The sequence below is a fragment of the Vanacampus margaritifer genome, chromosome 2, assembly GCF_051991255.1.
Source record: "Vanacampus margaritifer isolate UIUO_Vmar chromosome 2, RoL_Vmar_1.0, whole genome shotgun sequence".
NCBI lineage: Eukaryota > Metazoa > Chordata > Actinopteri > Syngnathiformes > Syngnathidae > Vanacampus > Vanacampus margaritifer.
The window spans coordinates 36,831,043-36,851,236 of record NC_135433.1 but is presented as its reverse complement, the minus strand read 5'-3'; positions in this window follow the sequence as shown (position 1 = coordinate 36,851,236).

Sequence of the window (20,194 nt, the reverse complement as noted above, 5' to 3'; positions counted from 1 at the left end):
CAGAATGAAATAGGCTAACAAACCAAAATGGGGTTATTTTATTGTATGTTTTCCTCTCAGTCTGACCAGCGGTTTCTCAATATTAACGAAACTATCTGAAAAGAACAGCCCAACCTGATAGAAACTAGGGGTGTGAATTGCCTAGTACCTGGCGATTTGATTTGTATCACGATTCATAGGTCACAATTCGATTCAATACCGATTAATCCCGATGCAAATCTATTAATTGATTATTGCGATTTTTTTTTTTGTTTGTTTTTATTCAAATTTAGAAAATACTAATCAGTAAACTTGTACATGTACACTGCAAGATTTGTATGAAATTTTATTTATTTATCTGAAAATGAGCCACTGCATTTAACAGGTTGCAGTCTGTTTCATGTTTGAACAGCACTGAAATCAAATATCAAGGCTTAATGTTCCATTAATATAACATTCTTCCATGCTTAATGTGTGAATCCTAACCCTAAGTAAGACGTTTGGTTGAATATTCCCATAAGAAATTGATGTTTAAAAATCGATTCGGCCGCATATCGAATCGATTCAAGAATTGTGCGCTGTAATATCGCGATATATTGCCAAATAGATTTTTTCTAACACCCCTAGTGGAAACGATGCTGTAATATTCTTCTCCTCTTCTGTGGTTGTTTGAAGAGGAGAATGCCATTGTATTACCAGCTAATATTTATCGGTAGTTTTGGCTTTGGAACAAGTAGAGCCATGCCAAGTCAAGTAGCTAGGTATGCAGTGGAAAAGCGGCATTCTTTAAAGGGGAAGTCAAGTTAAACATTTTCTTTACAATAATAGGTTCTAAAATTTCATACATTTCTAAGTACAATTTTTGACTTGACTTCCCTTTTAATGACCCAATTATCAATTTTCTCCCCCACAATTTAAAACAATTCTCAGGCATTTCTTTGACAAAAACCCCAAGGATCTCTCTCTACTGTGGGACCTTCCATATGACCTTGAGATACGATCATCATACCTAATCTTGACCTAATTTACTCTTCTTCTTTTTTTTACATACATGCCATCGATCGGGCAATTTTATTTTATTTATTTATTTATTGCATTGACCTGTGTGTGCAAACTTGAGATGCAAGTGCCGCATGGTGGAAGGTGACTGGACTCACTTCAGAACAACCACCTATCTGGCAGATATCATTTGAAAACATTATTTATAAAAATAATAATAATAATAATAATAATAAAGAGGTGACGGTTACTGTCACTCAAAACATAAAACAAAGATAATTTCATGTTGTGCATTTAAAGCAATCACATACTCTGCTACCTGAATTATTTAGATATTCATCTAGTGGCGGTGTTGTGTCCCTTTTAGTGACGGATATCTGAACACAAACCACACAGCAACACATGTAGAAAGACCATATGACAAAACTCACTGGCATGTATTGTTTATCATCTGCAAAGAATGACTAATCTTACTGCTGCACTGAGAAAGTGAGAGGGGAGCTGACCCTCCAGTGCAGTATATCCGTATGCCTGTGCCCCCAAGGCACGTACACCAGAATGAACAGCACAATAGAAGGATAAAAAGTGTGACCAAAAAAACAGTGACTTATTTTTAAGTCAATTTTTTAATTACAATTTTATGTTTTTCTAAAGTGAAAGGCTTTCTGTTGTTTTGGGGGGTACACGTACCTGAAAAAGATTAATGGAGTTTCCATTCATTTCCATGGAGAAAGATCTATGAGTGTTTTGAGTTATGTGCGTGGTCAAGAACCAACTCAAACTCCTTTCTCTAGGCACCACTGTATTTGTATAAAAAGTCATTAAAAAGTCATTTTTACAAAAAATGCCCGTCTTAAATGCAAATATTGGAATGAATATAGATTTTATTTTTCAATACAGCACCAATTTGTGGATGTGATGGCCCATTGACCCACTCACGAAATGCATCCTTGAACAAGACAATGTAGAATGTAAAGTACTTACTGTATGAATTTAAATGTCTCCAGGGTAGACAACGCCTTCTTGATCAGCTTGGTGGGGGCAAGGCCTGAGCAGTACTTTTGGCTGGGCCTTTCAAACCAAAAGAACACCGATGAGTTTGTGTGGACCAATGACAACGCGGTCAAGTTTACTCACTGGAATAATGAGATGCCAGGTATGTGTTTGTTTGTATGGAGGTGTATACACAGTGGAGCTATCATTCTTAGCATTCAGATTCGTCCGTTACATCAAACTACATTCTTTCGTGGCCTAAAAACATAGAATCGAGAGGGAATAAATACTTTTTATTCCTGTTATCACTTAAGGTAGTAGACAAGGCTGCGTGGCTATGACAACTGGCATTTTCGCTGGCCTCTGGGATCTGCTGCCCTGCGACAATAAGGAGAAATACATCTGCAAGCATCTGGCCGAAGGGGCGATCTTGACGCCTTCCCCGCCTACCGTCAGCCCCCCACAGTGTGCAGACGGCTGGTTAAGAGCAGGAACGAGTAACATCTGTTCCAAGGTTTGTCTTGAAAATGGAGTTTTGGGAATTGGTGACACTGGTTGACTTCCGAGTTGTTCCCAGAGTAAATGACTCAAAGGTCTCGCCATCAAAAATGATGCAAAAGGCAGAATGGTGACTGAGTGGCGAACATGTCAGCCTCACAGTTCTGAGGTTCTAGGTTCGAAACTCAGCAGTAGAACTCAGTCGAATCTGCACGTTCTTCCTGTGCTTATGTGGGTTTTCAATTTAGAGTGTTTAGGAGGTTCAAACATTTTTTAAGATGAGTGCTACTGTTTGGGGACTGACTAATACAAAGGGCTACCAGTTTGATACACAACACTGAAATGTATATGCTCAAATTACCTTAAATATTATTATTATTATTAGTCAGTTAAATGTATTCATCCACAAGGAACAGAACACTAAATCATATTCCAGATTGACGACATCAGTCAGGAAATAATTTTTCTCTTTCTGTCTGTTTAATATTTTAATAAACAATTTTTTTTTTTTTTTAATGGTCTCGCCCTCCAGTTCTTTACAGGTCCTCGTTCGTTCGAGAAGACCTGGTTTGAGGCCAGAGATTTCTGTCGGGCCATTGGAGGAGATCTCCTCAGCATCCACAGTAGCTCTGAGCTGTTTGTGGGACGGTACGCACTGTTTTGAGGGGGCCGGGAAAACAAGGCAAACAGGACTGAAATGTAGAACGTGTTATCATATTCACATTTTATGTTTGTTGTTTTTTGACGCAGCCATGGAAAGGCCTGGATTGGACTTCATATTTCTGACCCAAGTGCCGGTTATGTCTGGAGCGATGGATCCCCGGTAAGTGCACTGCAATTGACAAGCTACAAATATTGTAAAGTGGCTTAATTTATTCATGAATATATAATGTAAATAACTTCTTGATCTATTCATTTTAAGTGTATTATTTGTTGTTGGCTCATCTATTTGCAGTCATTCATTAAAATACAACATACTTCAAACAAGTCAGAAAGGTGTTATTTAAAAAAAATAATATTATCATTCATTCATTTATTTATGTATATTAATGTTCAATTTAAAAACATATTCCTCACAAGCTGGAAATATTGTGCATCGGCTTGTTTTATTTATGTATTTAAAAAAAAAATTTATTTACCTCGTTAATTTTAGTTGGTCATTCAATGTACATAATTTTTTATTCATTTGAATTTTGATTACCGTATTTTTGGGACTATACACAATTTTTTATTCATTTGAATTTTGTTAACCGTATTTTTGGGACTATACGTCGCTCCGGAGTAGAAGTCGCACTTTTCTTACAAAAAGTGAGACCAAGAACAGCAGAGCTTGTCGTCCCCAAAATCCTTGGCTCCATTGTGTGTGTGTGTGTTTAGAAAAAAGGCTTCTATTTGATTGTTTGATTGTGGAAAATTGTGTGATTAATTAAGTTTTTTTTAAAAATCACTTAAACTTTCAAGGATGATACACTTTAAGGTGGAATAATTCTATTTTGTTCGATTCAATAGACTCGCATATTTAAATAAAAAAAAAATCTGACTAAAATTAGTTTTCGTTGTATCCCTATTAGACATATGGTTGCAATACTTTTTTTTCCCCGTGTTCGCCCACAGGTAAACTTCTTACACTGGCAGGAGGGCGAGCCAAACAATTTTCAAAATTCAGAATCTTGTACCGAGTTCCGTATATATCGAGCCGACGACACAGGCTCATGGAACGACGTCCATTGTGAGAGCTACAACGACTGGATTTGTCAGATCCGTGCGGGTAATGAACATGCTAGAATGATTATTTTGCCCTAAACCCAGCGGGTATACCTTATTCAGCTACAAATGAGTCATTTCTTGTGTGTCTTTGATGTACAGGAGTGACTCCAAGGCCACCTCCAAACGACACTGCCACCGGTAATGTGACACGGCAGCCATCAAAATACACGTTATGGTTGGGCACTATCATTGATGTTTATGACCTCCTTCCCCTCAGCAGACTTTAACAAGACCTCGGACGGTTGGCTTGAGTGGCGAGGGAGTCAGTACTATGTCAACACAGTTTCAATGGCTATGGAAGACGCTCGCCGTTACTGCAAGCAGCACCACGGTGACTTGGTGACGATAAACAGTGAAGCCGAAAACATCTTCATATGGAAACAGGTGCCGACGCTTACAGTGGCTCGCCCGGGTGCTAAAACCTGAGCTGTTAAAGCTGATTATTTTGTTTTTGTCAATGCAGGTTTCCAGAAGCTATGGGATCTACTACATTGGTTTATCAGTGGACCTAGATGGCTCGTTTTGGTGAGTAGGAATGACTGAATGATTAAGCCCTGAGCAACTGTGATGTCATCTTCAGTCGACAGCAAGTGGCAAAATGGCCGCAACCCTGAGATGGGGGGAAAAAATCGGTTGTTTTTGCTCTGTAGGTCATGTTCCACAAAATCAATATTAATCACAATGCTGTGTTTACAGTGCATACATATTATTGTAAAGAACATTTTTGGATTGACTTCCCCTTTAAAAAGTTCAATAAAATCTTAAACAAGTATAAAGCACCCCATTGTTTTCTACAGTCCAAAATTTCTGAAATGGTAAATTTTCTCTTATCTTAGTTTTAATTCCAAACAAAAACAGAAGGTGCAGAGAGTTCCGGGGGTCATCAGCATATCCTAAAATGTTAACTGAAAATTTTAATAAATAGTTAACAGCTTTAAATAGATCTAATAGCGGCTGTGTGAGTCTTCAAAATGTCCGATGCTGATATTCGTCAAAATGCTCAATACAGCGATAATTGGCCCGGCCGATAATCAGATAATCTCAAATTATGTCCATCTTCTTAGGGGAAATTGTACATGCAACTTTAGTTGGGTTTCCGTCCACTAATTTTTTCTTTGAAATTTCAAGAAATGCAAAATAAAACTGAATGGAAACGCTAGAAATTTGAAAAAGGGCCCAAAATTCGCAAAAAAAGTTTTTACACCTAGAGGGGGTGGATTTTGAAGCATATTGAAAAAAGGAAAATGCGAATTTTGGCGACGAAAACAGGTTTTGTAAATAACCGCGGGCAAGACTGGATAAACGTTGCACGTTTTGACCTGTTATTACGTCACACATCCATTTGTAGTCCTAACGCAATATCGGACGATAAAGTAAGGTAAGTTTGGGGGGACGACTAAACAGAAATCTTTTTGGAATTAATTAAAGAAGCAAATATTAATGCTAATTTAGATGGGAAAACAACAAAGAAACGCTACGGTTTATTCGGAGTTACAAACGCAAACTCATCACGTCTGTTTTTCTTCTTTTAAATTACTGGTGGATCACATCTCTATGGTGTATACCGCCACCTACAGCGGCGGAGTCTCCTCTCAATATTCGCAAAAAAAGAACAGATGGAAACAGGCATAAGTCGCATATCCGTTTTGCGCAATTTCAGTACGTTTGCTTTAAAAAAAAAATTAACAATTGAATGGAAACCTGACTACTGTAGGAATAATAATGATATTCAATAATGAATTATGCCAAAAAAAGTGTGGAGTGAATTATACATAATCATTTGGATGGATATGACAATGATATGAAAGTTGAACTAGTGTTGATAAATTCAATTCTGATCTGAGAAATGTACAAAAGCAACTGAGAAAGCGAGAAAACTGTAAAAGCACTGTAGCATAATCTTCCTTTTTTGTATCACTCAAGGTGGATGGATGGTACGTCGGTGGGGTACCAAAGATGGGACGAAGACCAACCTAATACAAATAGCTATGATGAGAACTGTGTCACTATGTCCTACTTTATGGGTGAGTACACATTGGAAGATCACTATATAGACAGAAGTATTCAGTATGACAACAATACCACCTGCTTATAACGTCTGAAGTTGGAGAGAGGACAGACAACAAAGCCACCAGCTAAGTGGATTAATGGTAGAGTGTCCGCGCTGAGAGTGGGAGGTCGTGGGTTCAGTACCAAAGACTATAAAAATGGGACCCATTTGCCTCTCTGCTTGACACCTAGCATGGAGGGTTGGAATTGGGGGGTTTAGATCACCAAATGATTCCCGAGCGCAGCTCCTGCTGCTGCTCACCACTCCCTCAGGAGACGGGTCAAATGCGGAGAAATAATTTTGCCCCACTTAGGAGGGTGTGACAATCAGTGGTACTTTTAAAAGGGCAGTAACAAAATACACCAATAATAATATGTATACTGTATGTATGTAGTTTGAAAAGGGACAGACGGAGAGAAGAAAGGGGGGAAAAGCAAAAACTGAAGTCATCAAAAGAATTTGCCTACAGTATATTGGCCAGACCAGGTAATCACACTAGATTGGTTGGCCTATCTGTGCTGCAGGGAGTTTGGTGCGCTCATTCAGGAGTCGACTTGTGGCTGTTATGGTGGGACGTTGTATTCTAATCCCTTCATACTGTATCGAGCAAAGAAAGAAAGAAAATATGAATTCACATGTATAACGGAACGTACGCTGTTCCACAGGGTTCAATTCTGGGGCCTCTGCTGTTTTCATTTTATCTGCTGCTCCTTGGTTCCATCTTTTAAAGTGCTCAAAAAATATAGAGCTGTGTTGAGTGATGGGAGTTAGCGTCCAAACTGCATGATTTGCAATACCAAGTTGAGCAATTGTAGTACAGCTAGAGCACAACTAGCTCTCTAGCAAACCTAAAGGAACACTTCCTCTAGCTGCATGGAGATGGGGAGTGCAAGAACACGTGCTTTCTGAATTCAAAGTGAAGAGGAGCCAGATTGGATGAAAATGCTACTCTCCCCTGTTCATTTTGTTCACCAGTAAACCCTTACCTACAATATGTTTTGAATTAGAAAAAAAAAATGTTTTATTTTTCAATAAAGGAGGACATGATAAATGCACATAGGAAGCTGGTGGGGTTCAGTACCTCCAACCAGGTTAAGAACTACCGTTTCAGACGTTGTCCTTGCAAACCACTCTTCACTTCATCTCGTCATCATGCGCGTTCGCAGGCTTGTGGCGCGGCTTCAACTGCGGTGAAGAGCATCAGTCGGTTTGCAAACGCGGCACAACGGCACCCGTCAACACCACCGCAGCCCCCACGGTTGCACCCAAAGGCGGCTGTCCACTCAAGTGGACCAAATTTGACTCCAGGGTAAGGATATTGCCGGCCTTCAATGTGGTAGAACTTCTTAAAGTTAGAGGCTTGTCCTGCAACATTTGGACTTCCACTAGTAATAATTGATAGGATTTTTTTTTTTTATCGTATCTTGACACAAAGAATTCAAAATGGAATGCAACATGAACTTGTACACTTGGTTTACCCTTTGATTTTTTTTATCTTAGTGGGGAATATTGCTTTAGGGTTGTTCATCTGTCAGTAAAGGGTTAAAAGTACTCCTTGCTTTAACGTTGCCAGTGCTACAGCATCAACAGTAATCGCAAGACCACCTGGGAAGAGGCAAGGAAACAGTGCTACTCCATGGGTGGCAACTTAGTCTCTATACCCACGAGGCGTGTGCAAGGTGCGCTGTCTTTACGTTACATACATTGTAAAGGAAGTGCCATCGTTTTTTCTTGGTCAAGAAATGTCTTTCTTTGAAAACCTGCAGCATATTTGGTCACCAAATTGGCTGAAGTGGCAGCAGACCTGTGGATCGGCCTAAACAGTTTAAAGCAAGAAGCGTTTTTTTGGAGCGACGGGAAACCAAGGCAATACACCAACTGGGGCTACTCTGTAAGCGCACATATTCCATTTTGTGTATACTCTCGTTGGTTTTGGCTGCTTTGTATCTAAATATTTCAATTGTTTTTAGACTCATCGGCGGCGTCCAGGGACTTTTTACCAAAGATGGAATGAGGTACACTTTCAAGAATTGGCCAATTTGAATGTTTACATTATAAAAAGCATTGTCATTTTGAATAATTAATGATAAGCCAATCAGAGCATCCGCTGTTGATCACGCTACAGTACCTACAACTAATATGTCTCTCTTCACTAGGAAAGTTGTGTTATCATGACCACTAACCCCACTAATGGAATTGGCAAATGGTTGATTAAGTCCTGCAATGACACCAATGGATTCATCTGTACCAGAAGTCTTGGTATGTACAGAATGTCTTAAACAAGCCATTTACAAACATGCACCACTTTTAGCATCTCAAAGGAGTTAGCACACACCCTCAAAAAGTCCATGCAAATTGTGTTTAAAATATGGGCATGACGGTTTGTGGTTAATGAACAGTTTTCGGTACAGAACATTTATAGTTCTCACACAGAATGTATTAGGGAAGATACAGGAAGAGTAACATCTCTATGATTTAGCCACGTCTATTCCGTAAGCAAACACAGTACAACTCAGCCTCTGGCTAACTGGTGTTATGACTTGTGACTAGAGGTCCAAAGGTTAATCGATTAATTGATGATTAAATTAATCAATATTTATTTTTGAAAAATTGTCCAACTCCTTGAAATTTCAGCCTCTCAACAGTAAATATTCTCTCAATTTGTGTTCTCCTCCATTTGAGTCAAAATAAAACATTTGCAAATATCTGCTTTTATTTTGGAAAACAACTATTTTGTGCTTTTGCTTTCTTTTCGTTCCGCCAATAGGTTATTGTTATTTTTGTTGTATTTATTTATTTATTTATTTGTTGTTTTAGTTTTTTCCTTGCCCTTTTAGGGGGTTTACATTATGGGATGTCGCTAATAATTGTCAAGTTTGTGAAGCCTGACTCTTCTGTGATTAACTCATTTGCTCCCAAAAACGTACAAATACGTTCTATTTTAAATGTTTTAAGTGTCCCAAAGATGTATTTATACTTAATGTTTTTTTTTTTATGCCAGAGCATACAGAAGGCTTTGATGCAGTCTCTCAACGGTTGAAGCAATGGTAGATATTACAAAAACGGCCAGCAGGTGGCAGCAGAGCAAAAGAGATCAATCAGGGCCATGTAGAAAAAAGCTAATTTACCCACAGTTCTAAACAGATTTGTGAATGATGGTGAAACTCAGCTATGTTCTAATGTTAATTGCTGCAAAACGGAAACAGATAGGAATATACTTTTTTTTTCCTGATGCAAGAAGAGACTCTAATCTTTCTTTTGGTAAGTTCCATGTTTTTATTGCAATAGAATACAATATTCTGTGGGCCTTGCAAAATCCTGTAAAACAACCGGGAGCGAAGGGGATTGCTTCCGTGAAAATGGCTGCGAGTGAATGAGTTAAGGTCTACACAAATAAACTTGACTTGTTTTTTAATAGGAATAAAAATGTCTTCTTTTTTTTTAAATCCAATTCATCGACTAATTGACCAAAAAATTGATAATTGAAATAATCGTTAGTCCTACCTGTATTTGTGTCACACTTCTGACAATACATGAAACTTGGTAACTCATTTGAAATAATATCATGAATATTTATTATTTACTTGGGTCAAAGAATGGGGTCATTTTGTATAAAACAACCCAGAAAGTTGGGTCAAATTGACCCATAAAGTGGATCGGCCCATTTTTTATCCATAATTGGGTAACTTTTGACCCAACTGTTTTTAGAATGTACAATTAATACCTTTAAACATATTTAGCCGCTTGCTTTCTACTGAAAATAACATCCGTGTGCTGAGGGCTTAGGTAAAGACCAATCCCGGCTCACCTCTTTTCTGGGTTTGGTCATGTGACGTTCGCAAACTGAGCCATGAAAAATAATAAAGTTATCAAATTAATTATAGATAAAACTAGAGCTGTCAAATGATTAAATTTTTAAATCAGATTAATCACATCTTAGAATTTTTATTAATTACGATTAATCGCTTAATAACAAATCGCTTTTTTATCTACATATTTCCCCCGCCAAATTTGAAGAGCACCGGTTATGTGTTAATTCTTTTGACATTTAATGTTATGAGGACGTCTTCAACATCTTTTGATCCACCGCACATGTTTCTAATCAGTTAATTACTTCCATAATTTAAAATTGAAAAAAATGACCCCGATATTTTGACATGAACAAATATTCTAAATGTGATACGAAAACAGTCATTAAATGTTTTACTTTAATGCATGAAATTATGTTTATTGCTCAAACACAACCTGTGCTATCTTAAACGTAGCCATCACGCTAAAGGATCATCTATGGTCAAATTTAATAGTGCGATTAATCTGCGTTAATTCATGATTAATGCAATAACAATAATAATTTTTGTGATTAATCAATTAATGCTTTAACTTTGACAGCACTAGATAAAATACTAACTTATTATAGCTGAAAATGGCTAAATGAGTCAAGTATCCCTTTAAAAAGGGATGCACGACAATATCGGTGGCCAATAATTATCAGCAATTATCGACCAATTTGACGTGATACAGATAAACCAGATTATAAAGAAATACGCCGATAATAAAAGACAAGTCCATCTGTTATGGTTGTGGCTCAAGTTGTGCCCAACTCCTCAACCCCTCCCCTCTCCTATGGTTATATTGTGACGTCATAATGCGCGCGACCTCGTGTTCACAGAAGATGCATCATGGCGACATGGCAGTCGCCACTGTGGGCTTTCAATGTATTTGCACGTTAGTCTTATAGTAGCACTCGAAAGTAGATTTGTATTGAAGTTCATTTTGTAAACAATTATCGTCTTACTTGTCGATTATCGACATCGGCACTTTCTAAATTATTGGTTTATCCGTATTGGTTGAAAATAGCATTATTGTGCATCCCTACCTTTAAACATAAAATGAAGAGTTTTTACAATGTATATTCAAATAAACCACATACTGCAACATTGTTCTACAAAAGTCCGTTAAAATTAAATAGTTATATTAAATGACAATAATGACTCCTCCCTAAGCTATGGGGAGATTAAAAGCTCTGATATAATTGTAATATATCATCATATACGTGAAATCTGACTTCTAGAGAATATTTTTTCCTTGGAATAAATGGCATAATATTATAAGAATAAAGTTTTATGACATAATATGTCTTTGTAAATATGACTTTGAACAAAAAAAATACTTAATTTTTTTTACAGAACAGAATTTTTTATTTTTTAACATTTAATGGTAGTCAAGCTTTATTGACATTGAGATTATGAGGTTGTCCTCGGAATACATACTGTATCACCCCTGTCAAGGGTCCCTTGGATGTATAAACCTCATCCACATGAATTGTTTTTGAAGTACCCCTGGCTTCATTTTTCCCTGTCTTCAACAGACCCAGGTCTCCCAGCCCAACCCGAACCGTCCGTTCCCAACATCTTTGTATCCCTGGGAAACGACAGCATCATGGCCGTGCCTGCCAACATGACGTGGGATGCCGCCAAGAAGTACTGCGACGGCAACAAAGCCAACCTGGCCAGCCTGAGAAATGAGTGGACGCTGGCCTACGTGGAGCTGTTGGCCTTGAATCTCAACTCCCCTTTGTGGATCGGACTGAACAAAGAGAAGGTGCGTCGCCAGCAATAAGTCATTGTGGTGAAAACGTATTCTGTCTTGATAAATAACGTACATCTGGCTTTCAGACCGGGGGTTATTTTCGATACGTCGACGGCTGGCACATGAGTATCGCCAGCTGGGCTGAAGGGGAACCCAGCCAGAACCGGCCTTGTGCATACTTGGATGTGGATGGAAAATTTAAAACGGCGACCTGCAATCGCACCATGTACAGCGTTTGCATGCAGTCGACAGGTGCGAGCCGATTACACTCATGCGCGCACGCACAAATGAGTAAAAAAACAAATAGCAAAATAGTCAACTATTACCTAACCACCCAATAAACAAACAAATAATTAATGAGAGAGCAAGCAAATGAAGTAACCAACTGGGTGGCTAACAAACAAACTAATGACATCATGAATAACAAAACTACTCATGAATTAACGAACAAATGGTCAACAATTTTTGATCACACATGCAAGTTGAGGGTTGCCATCCGAATAATTTGAGTTGTGAATTCAGTCACGTAACAAATTAAACTCGCATTTATTAATGCATCGCTTTGATTCTGCCATGTTTTTTTTTATACTCTCAATGCATTGTGGTCTATATCAACCCGGTTGAGTGAACATTGATGTTCACTACTTTTCAAGAGTGCATTGTGGGTAATTTTGAGTGCCCTACATTTTCGCTACCTGGACATTCAGACACCACTACAAAATGGCGTGACCCCTCAGTAGTAGGGCACTATATAGGGAGTAGGGTGCACATTCTGACACAGCCAGTGATTCTAAAAGTGTGGTACGAGTACAAGTATTGTTACATGGGTTCCCTCTAGTGGTACTTTAAAGAATCACACAATTAAATGTTCAACTGTGCATAAGGTTACAGTGATGCTTTAATCCACTACACACCATTTGTTTGTGGTATTTAACTTGAAGGTAAAATTCAGTTGCATTTAATCTTTTACTTTTTTTAAACATTTATTAGTGTACATTTTGTATTTACTTGTGTTTTAAGTATTCATCGGTACAGCTTTTTTTTTTCAAAGTGCAGTTTTAACGTTAACTAGTCTGTGCAAAATGTTACGGTAGGGTTACAATGTTACTAATACTCTTTAAGAATAAAGCCTTCGCCTCATTGATAAACACTTGAACCTACTACGCTACTGTATTTAAATGTCGGTCAAGATGGTGGGGTGTAAAAAGTTTTAAGAACCGTCAGTTTAACATATTACAATTGTGAAACAGTGATATTCACCGTTGCCAACTGTCTCTCGTAGATGTTCCGCCAACACAGTCAGCCAACTACCCGGGAATTTGCCCCGATGACACCATAGCCGACTACAGCCAAACGTACACATGGCTGCCATATAAGAGTCACTGCTACATGTTTGTCACCGATGAAATCGAGTGGGCGGATGCAGCCACGAGCTGCGCCAGACACGGTAAGATGTGTTTTGTGTGTGCGCCTAGAACGGCGTTCAATGAGTTGCTGAGTTATGAACTTAAGACAAATAAATGCCTCCCTTTTGTGTGGATGTTACACACAGACATTGAAGAATGCTTAGACTGAATGTCATAATATAATAATATTACAGCATCTTACTCTTTGTTTGTGTTTGCAATGACGGTATTATACTGCCTCCTGGTGGTAGCACACCACAAGGAGCAGCACAATTCAATTGCAGCAGTGTATGCTTAAATTATGTCTATGTTTTTAACAAATACAAAACTGGAGGGTGCTCTTTTTCCTTATTAAAATACTTTTTTTTTTTTGTTGGAAGGGTGGTTTGGAATTTTTTTTTCATATTTATAAATTTGGGAAATGTGAGTGTTTTGAGTCATGACGAGGGTGTCGCGATACAAATTAAACTCATATCTCAAGACACCAATGTATGTATAAAAATACCAAATAGTCTTATAATAATAATTTATTAATAATTGGACATATTCTCACACGGTTCTTTAAACTCCATCTACAAATGGTCTTGGGCCATTATCAGGTTCAGTCAACCTAGAACATTTAATAAGCAATAGACAAGGAAGGAAGACAAGAGAACGGATCTCCTACCACTCTGAGGCACACTCTCCCGAGCCCTCTCTTTTAATTTTTTTACAGGGCCTTCCCTAGTTATAGATGTTACTGCTCTAAAGTGGAGGGGGACACACAGCAGTAACATTAAAACCATTACGGATATGAGTCATTGTGCAGATAATAAAGGTTAATGCCGCTAAATAAATGCTTTGCAATACTATAAGAGTAAATATGGGATAACTTATTTAACGTATTTATTCTAACAGCTATCCTCCCGTTCTAAAAATGGTGGTTTGCTAGAAGTATTAAAACACTAAATCACTTTCTGTTCTTAAGGTGGATTTTTGGCCAGTATCGAAGACCCCGAGGAGCAATCGTTCATTCAAAGCAATGTGGAAATTTTCCAGGACAGCCACAGCTCCTTCTGGATTGGCCTGTACAAAACGCACAAAGGTACACTTTGCTAAAAAGGGTCATTTTCATAAGGAAACATTGAAACGCCTCACCTAAATCCGCTGTTGGTATCAGGCTCGTGGCAGTGGTTGGACAAAACCGTCTTGGACTACACTAACTGGGGTGAAGACGCTGCCGAGAGGGACTACGCAGAGATCCGAACCTCAGATGGGGAGTGGTCATCCGGCTTGAGGTGGAATGACCGAGCGTACATCTGTGAAACAGCCAAAGGTAGCGCCTGCTCGTGTCGAACGTGTTAAAAAGCAGCTTCAAGCTCCTGTAAATGACATTTTGTTTTCTTGTTGCCCGGTAGTGATGCCCAGAGATACAGAATCTGGATATCGTAAGTTCCTCCTCATTATTATTATTATATTTATTTTCACAAAAAGATCATTCAGAACATGACACCAAAATATGTCCGAGATTGAACAGGAAATCGGGTGGTTTGGTTTCAAGCAGTCATTTTGAGATAATTTTTCCTTGTATGTGTTGTAATGTGGGCCCAGCATGGTGACAACATTTGATGATCAATTCAAGGAATCGCCATGAAAGAGGTGGTGGTCAAAAGAAAATACCCCCACACACACACACACTTTTACTGATCCACATACAGTTGCTAGTCTATCATAACAGAACACACAAAAAAGTCTCAAGGACCATTACCAAAAAATCTTTTTTCTGCTTTATGCCTTTTAACTCATTTGCTCCCAAAAACAGATAAAACCTTTTTATTTTAAATATTGCCATGGTCCCAAAAACATACTTACACGTTTTTTATACTAGAGCATACAGAAAGCTTTGATGCAGCCTCTGACCTGAAGAAGTCGCTTAAAGCAATGGTAGAAAACGACCAGCAGGCGGTAGCAAAGTATAAGAGATCAACCAGGGCCAATTTGCAACAAGCTCTTTTCCCCACTGTTTTCAACACATTTGTCAGTAATGATGAAACTTAGCTATATTCCAATGCTAATTGCTGCAAAACGGATACATACAAATATTATATATATATATATATATATATATATATATATATATATATATATATATATATATATATATATATATATATATATATATATATATATAAAACTTTTTTTCTCAACAAAGAGGAGATGCTAAACTTTCTTTTGGTAGGTTCCATGTTTTTATAGCATTAGAACACAATACTCTATGAGCCTTGCAATATCAGTCAAAATCCAGTAATACACGGGGCTGCTTCCGTGAAAATGGCTGGGTGTGAATGAGTTAATGTGGCGGAGAAAGGCGTCAAAGTTTCATGAGCATTTTGAAGCAAATTTAAGTCTAAAAAAACCTTGAAAAACACATTTCTTGTTCAAATTTGCGGCCGAATACTGAGAATCTGCAAAATGTCTCAAGACTTAAACAGGATTCTGGCTTACTAAATGCTAAAAGCTCTAAAAGCTGTTCCACTCACTGGAAAGGAACCCGACTGACTCTCTCATATATTTTTGGTTGTTACCATAACATAACTATGAGATTCATTTTTCAAAAATTATTTCCAGTTTAATACATTTTGTAGAAACTTTATTTGGCCGTACGCCGCCATTGTTATTTGCGTCGCAACACATTCCATGCGTAATGACGTAGAAAATGGCTGCAAGCGCTCTGCCGAGCAATGTGAAACGCCTATCAAGAAAGCAAAGTAAGCCTTGTAGCGTTCCTAAAGAAACAACATGCGATCGGGAGAGTCACCCTTCCACCCACCGTGCTCTCGTCATCCACCAGACACATTCAAGAGTTTTGAGCGCCCCCTTGAATGCGTTGCGACGTAAATGGCAATAATGACGTAAATAACAATGGCAGTGTACGGCCAAATAAAGTTTCTACAAAATGTTTGACCCTAACCCTTAAACTGGAAATTATTTTTGAAAAATGAATCTCACAGTTATGTTGGTAACAACCAAATAAATAATTTAGAGCAAACTTGTCATGACAGTCGGGGTGTTTTTGCAATTTGCAAAAAAACATGGTGTCAAAGTAATGCTTTTATACTTTTCAACAAGGCCTGAGCACAAAAACAGCATTTAGGTGAATATTTCAGTAAATGACAGATAATAGATTCCCTATAAAACTAAAGAAAAATCAGAAAATAGGAACATTTGTGAATAGCTAATCCGCTGGGAGCACTCTATTTGATTACATTCCGAAAAAGGGAAAAATCCAACGTAATACATCGAGTTTGGGTTAATGACATGATGATTTTTGCTTACCAAACTCCTTTTTTTTAACACCAATACAATAGTTGAGAACAAACTTCTGAAAATAACCCCATGTTCTGCCAAATTTTGTGCAGAGCCACACAAAGGTGACAACAGCAGCTCGCGCAGTCACACCAGCCTGATCGTGGTGCTGATCATCACCATCACGTCCGCACTGGCCGTCCTCGCCTTCTTCCTGTACAAGAAGTCGCCGCGCTCGCTGCCCACCTTCGACAACCCGCTCTACTTCGGCCGCGAGCGGACGCAGCCCGACGTGGTGGACACCAACAAACTGATAGAGAAGGCCGAGGAGGAGACGCCCGAGCCCATCATCACCCTGTGATCCGCGCCGGCCGGTGGGAACGTGCTCATCTCAGGCAAATGTATCACAATGGCACGTTCCATGTATTTGTGTTCTACTGTACATGGTTTGTATTCAGTTATTTAATAATAGTAAGCGTGAGTTTCAGCGACGGTGGCCATGTCTGACTGACCCTACGGAACTGAACTTTTATGGCTCTGGGATGTCTCGCTGCAATTGATTGGTATCTGTTTGTTGTTTTGTTATTCTGCGAATGAATGTATAAAATAGATTACACACTGTTCATTGCTTGTGCTCATCAATTGGCACGGCTTTAAATGACAATTAAAGGTGGTTTCAAATGTCTCTTGTCAGTCCTCTGTGTTCCTACAAAATTGGTCGAGAGCTGCCATGTATTCATACAGATCACAGCAAAGTGAGATATTGAGTTTCCGCTTGAGAGATTAGCGGTTTTGTAGCTTGCCTTGAAAAAGCAGTTAAGTTACTTTACTGATTATGTGCTTTAGTGACATACTTATTACTTGATTTTAAATGTAACTATAAAGTAAGATTACAAGTCGCTTTAAAGGGGAAGTAAAAAAAAAAAGTTTATATGCGTACCCACTAGTATAAACATTTCATTATTGCTTTTGTGGAATAAGAATTTGCAAAATCCACCCGTTTTATCCATTTTAGGGGGCGGCCATTTTGCCACTTGCTGTTGGCTGAAAATGACATCACAGTGCCTAAGTGGTCACGTAATGACCATCACCGCTCCAATAAAGGCTGAAATGAGCAGGGTATCATTTATGTTTTGGCTTTATTTGAAGGTAAAGGTGATATAATAGGTTCACTGACTTAGATGATAAATGCACCTTCTATGGGAGGTTCAGAGACAATTCCATGCTATTTTTGTATTTGCCCTGTCATCAAATTTTTTGGGGGGGGATTTTAAAAACGTGTGGGGAAAAAATGGACATGCTATTGCAATTGGTCTCAAAGATATGTTTATGTTTATGTCATGTTTTATACTGTACATACGTCTTGTCCTTTGTGATCAGTCTTATGCTTTTAATTGGCAGTCTTGGCAGCCAGTCGGCTGTTAATTGTACAAATGAGAATTTCCAAATGATCCCTTTGAAATATTTCTTGTAGAATTTAATCTGTATTCTGGACACCATCCATCCATCTATCATCTACCGCTTATCCGGGGTCGGGTTGCGGGGGCAGCAGCTTTAGCAAGGAAGCCCAGATTTCCCTCTCCCCAGCCTCTTCAACCAGCTCCTCCGACGTGATCCCAAGGCGTTCCCAGGCCAGCTGAGAGACATAGTCTCTCCAGCGTGTCCTGGGTGGTCCTCGGGGCCTCCCGCCGGTGGGACATGCGCGGAACACCTCTCCAGATAGGCGTCCAGGAGGCATCCGAACCAGATGTCCGAGCCCACCTCAACTGCTTCCTCCAGGAGTAGCGGCTCGACACTGAGTCCCTCCTGGATGGTCGAGCTTCTCACCTTGTCGTTATTTGTCAACTGTGGGCATGTGAAGCCGTTTGAGACTCTTGTGTGATTAAGGACTATATAAATAAACTTGACTTGACTATCTCTTTTTTTTTTTTCACCTAAAACCTATATAAAAATTAAAAAAAATCTCATACCGTTTCCCCAAATCGAACACCTCCAGCCAGAGTCGCGAGGCCGCCAGGAAACCCGAGAGAGGACCAAAGAAAAGAAAGGAAAGTGAAATCCAGCACCGACCAGACTTGACTATTGAAAGATATAACATTTTTAATACCTAATTTCATATATCAACTATTGTTACACATTATGAACATTTTAATTCTTCATATTAACCTTGTCGAAATGTTTTGTGTCCTGAGCAGAGCAGATGATGTTGATCTGAAGAGAGGAGGTCCTAAAATTATAAAAGCCGTCCGCCACCCGGAAGAGACACATTTGACGCTCTGAATCCCACGATGTTTAAGTGATGATAGAGGCTGTTATCTGTCCAGAGATCTCTGATTGATTAAAAATCATTTTTACAAAGGTGTATTTTTCTTACATTAAATCTATCTTCATTTTTGGAACACGCAAAGAGGACAAAATTCTAAATTCCTCTTTCACTATCTCTAAGGAAGAGCCGGACACCCTGCGGAGTAAACTCATTTTGGCCGCTTGGATCTTGTGCTTTCGGACCCACAGCTCGTGACCATGGGTGAGTGTAGGAACGTAGATCGATCGGTAAATCGAGAGCTTTGCCTTTCGTCTCAGCTCCTTTTTCACCACAACGGTCCAGACGCTGCACCGATCCGCCTGTCGATCTCCCGCTCCAACCTACCCTCACTTGTGAACAAGACCCCAAGATACTTGAACTACCTCCACTTGGGGCAGGATCTCATCCCCGACCCGGAGAGGGCACTTCTGTACACAAATACTATGAAAAGAAAATTATTAGTACTAGTAGTAGTAAACTACTAGTACTACTAATACTTTCTTAATTACTACTAGTAATATTATATTGGTGAGAAACTTATCACTAATCTAATAGACCTTGAAAGAGGGGTAAAAAAACGAAAAAAGACCAGCCCACAATTTCACAATTTAGAGGGACATCCCAATGGGGTAGATGCCACGTTCTTCCGACTTCCGGGTTTCACACATCAGCGTAGTTTACGGCCACTGATGGCCGCATTCAAACACCCGCGCCCTCCCAACCGCGCGCAGGTGGTCTCAGCTCTCTGAAATGCTTCAGACAACTAAGACAGACCCATTACACATGACCCATCGCACTTAAGAATAGAATGTTTGATTCTTACAGTCACTTTTTTCACTTCTTCATGGTCAAATAAACATTCATACATTCAATGTCGATTATCATTATTTTTTTACACCACAGCAAGCAAACAACATGGCAAAGAAGTCCATGTTTCCAAAGTCATGGTTTCATGAAATAAAATGCACAGTTATCCAGAACCTTGCTCAACACATTCATACGAGCAGGAGCAAACCTATAAGTGTTGATGAATTCAGAGATTGTCTTGTCGTTGGGCTTTTAAGGTATCAGTAAACCATTTATTTTTGATCCTGCTTGTATTATGAGTGTGTTAAGCAATGTTCTGGATATGTGTGCTTTTTATTTGTTGCAAGTGTTAAGTGTGTGTGTGTGTGTGCACTCATGGTCCGGTCTAAGCCAAAATGTCAGGGCTGATTTTTTATTATTTTTTTAGTCCAGCCCTGGGTGGACCAACCCCTGAGTAGTAGAAAAATAGCAGAAGAAGAAGAAAAATAGTAATTCATTGCTTCTATGTCCGGTATA